This window comes from Triticum urartu, chromosome 4, assembly GCF_003073215.2.
Source record: "Triticum urartu cultivar G1812 chromosome 4, Tu2.1, whole genome shotgun sequence".
Lineage (NCBI taxonomy): Eukaryota > Viridiplantae > Streptophyta > Magnoliopsida > Poales > Poaceae > Triticum > Triticum urartu.
The window spans coordinates 64,750,024-64,753,332 of NC_053025.1; positions in this window are offsets into that span (position 1 = coordinate 64,750,024).

A 3,309-nucleotide genomic window follows, 5' to 3' on the forward strand; every position below is an offset into this window, starting at 1 on the left:
TACCTCTATGTGCAGGTGATGGAAGCTCCGGTGGCTAGCCGGACTAGCGAGTTTGCCCATTTAGAGCGGCAGTTGGATGCGGCAGACGCCGACATCGAGCTTGTTAACAAAAGGCTTGACGACGCACAGGGTAAGTGTGAATATCTGGTAAATGCCACATAGGAAGAGCAGCATGATGCCAGTATCTTTAATATGTTGTGACTGCAGATGGAGCTGCCACTGTTGAAGCCTTGCGGGCAGAACTTGCCCGAGCCAAGGAACAAGCGAGGTTGGGTAATGCGGCTGCTGTGAAGGCGGCCGAAGAGTTGCAAGCCGAGAAGGCCGCGCATGGCGAGACCCGAGACAAGATGGCCAAGATGGCTATAGAATTAAAAGCCGCCACCAACCGTTGTCGGGTTCTTGAAACAGAAAACCAAGCGAAGGCATCGGATCTTGAAAAGGTTGCTCCGACGAAAAAGGATCTCCGCTCTGCTATGAGGGCAAAGAAGGAGGAGCTGCGGGAAGCCGAGGATATTGTAGCTGGGAAATCCTTTATGTTGCGGAGGAAATTCGGAGATCCACGGTATGCCCCTCTGGATCGGCTGTGGAGTTCGGAGGATGTGTATATGGATTTGGCGGCGAGCGCTGCCGATGCGGCCAAGTACTTCCAGGGTCAGACAGACCATGGAGTAGACCAGCTGTTTTGGAGACAATTTCATTCTCCCGAGCGTCCACTTTCATTGACTGACCAATTAGCCGAATGGGCCAAACTAAATAGGTTGTCCGGACTCTCTATGAGGTCTGTTGTGGATCAGCTATGGCCGGGAAGGTCAAAACCGAACAGCTATTTCAGCTTGGTGCAGCAGGTCCTTGATGTGGTGCCGCGCATTAATGCGATGAGGAGGTCGGCGTGCATAGAGGGCGCACGGATGGCCTTTGCCCGTGTTAAGGCATATTGGGCGGAGATGGATGCTACCAATGTTGCAACGCGGGATTCGGCTATAGGTCGAAAGGCTGCCGAGCACTACTTTGAAGAAGTTCTTGAGGGTGCCTGTTTGATAGAGACCCAGTGCTCAAAAAATATTATGTTTGAGTGATATGTAATCTCATTGTAAGTGAAATGCTTTTATAATTTTTTATAAGGCTATTTTTATACTTTTGCCTGAAAGTAATATGATGCCTCCTGGGCGGCCGTTTATGTATACATGTGTATAACCTGAAAGATTGCAGCCGTCGGCTTCAACCCTCACGCATATAATGCGGAGGTGCTCGCAAAAACACGCATTCACACTTAACCCAACGTCTTGGTCCTATTAAGGAGGTGATAGCGGAGCGAGCGAGGCAACCGGACTATAATGCTTTAGCACTTTCACTTAGCCATAGGAGTTTGACAGTGGGGCTACTAGATAGCCCCTGGTGGCTCCGCACTCTCCCGATCTCGGGGTGCGTACATGCCTGGCCGGGAAACGGCCCTTCATTAAGGTGGAGGAATTGTAACATTCCCACAGGTCATCGAGTGGTTGACCAGTCTCACGCTATATCATGACAGTCAGTTTTCGGCTTTCTCTACTGAGGTGCTCGTCCGGATGAACCAGGGCACAATCATAGTAGTTCTCTTGGTGCTACCTTGGCCGGCAAGGCGGAACGTAAGGCACCAAAACACAGGAGCCGGGCAAACCCAACATTTGACCAAAGACAATGATTCGGAGCTGATGCATATAGGGCCAAACTCGCGACGCCGAATACTCCCTAAGGTATTCGGTCTTTGTGGTATAAACCGGGCCTAAATAGTGGCCTTTGTAAGAAGCCCCATGTGTCCAGGTACGTGCATTGTTCTGGCGTGGCCACATGCCAAGACGTCAGCATCCTTCTCAACGGTGGATATGTATCAACAAGAGACAGTAAAAAAGGTTTACGTAGGGTCTTAATCTAAAAAGAATCCTTGGAGCGGGTCCCTACTGCACGTCTGCACCTGTGTCTCCGTTGTGCCGTATCCTGGACGGGTGTAGCACGATGATCGTCTGTAAAAGAGAGGAAGTTAAGTGAAAAAGTTGTCGTGCAAAAGGATAGTTTTTAAAGAAACCATGTATAATTCAAGATGATAAGAAATTGCCACTTGTCTGCGCGCGTTGAGCCCCTCGTATTGACAAATAGGGGTGTGACCACTTATTTCCGTATAAATAGCGGCGCTGGACTTGATTAGTTGTATCTGAGGTCTTGACGACCTATTGGATGCTTTCGTTTGTCCGGGCGCCTTTAGTGTGCGGCGGCCAAGGCAGCCTCACTCTCTTCAGCGCGCAGAGATCGCTTGATATTTCCGTGCACTGTAATGATGCCACATGGACCGGGCATCTTGACTGTGAGGGAGGCGTAGTGTGGTATTGCATTAAAGCGAGCGAAAGCTTCGCGTCCGAGCAGTGCTTGATAGCCACTTTGAAACGGAGCAATGTGGAAAGTTAAATGCTCACGACGGAAGTTATCGGGGGAGCCGAATGTAACTTGTAGTAGGAGGGAGCCCGTACAACGAGCCCCTGGGCCTGGCGTTACTCCTTTAAAGGTAGTATTGCTATGGCGAATTTGTGTTGGGTCTAGCCCCATCCCGCGGATTTTGTATCCTGATATATTGGGTTTAGGCTACTGCCGCCGTCCATCAAGACCTTTGTGAAGTGATATCTGCCAATTACTGGGTCTAATACCAGGGCAGCCCATCCTGCGTATCGGATACTTGCTGAGTAATCGCGATGGTCGAAAGTGATCGGTTGAGATGACCAGTGGCAGGACTTCGTGGTGATAGGCACTTGGGTATACTTTCCTGGGAGTGCCGCATTGTTTTTTCCCTTGATTACGTGTAACACGTTTACTGTTTTGACTTCTGGTGGAAATTGCTTTTGTTCCCCCGTGTCTTTCTTGGGGGGCTCGTCCTCGTCTTCACTTGGTGTATCCTCCCCCTTGTGTACGGCGTTGAGCTTGCCGGATTGCTTGAAGACCCAACATTCTCTGTGGGTATGATTAGCAGGTTTACCAGGGGTACTATGAATCTGGCATACTTGGTCCAGAATTTTACTGAGGCTGGACAGCTCGTCCTTGGTGCCTTTAGGGGGCGGCTTTTGGCCTGGCCGAGAGCTTTTGAATCCGGCATTTACTGTGGTGCCCTTCGTGCTGTCTTCTTTATTCCGGCGTTTGTTATTGCTGTTGCACCGTGATTTCCCGTTTCCATCTCTAACTTTAGATGTACTGGGGTCGTTGGTGCTGCATCTGGCTAGCCAGCTGTCCTCCCCCGCGCAAAAGCGGGTCATGAGGTTTGTCGGCCATCATTCTCGGCTTATTTTG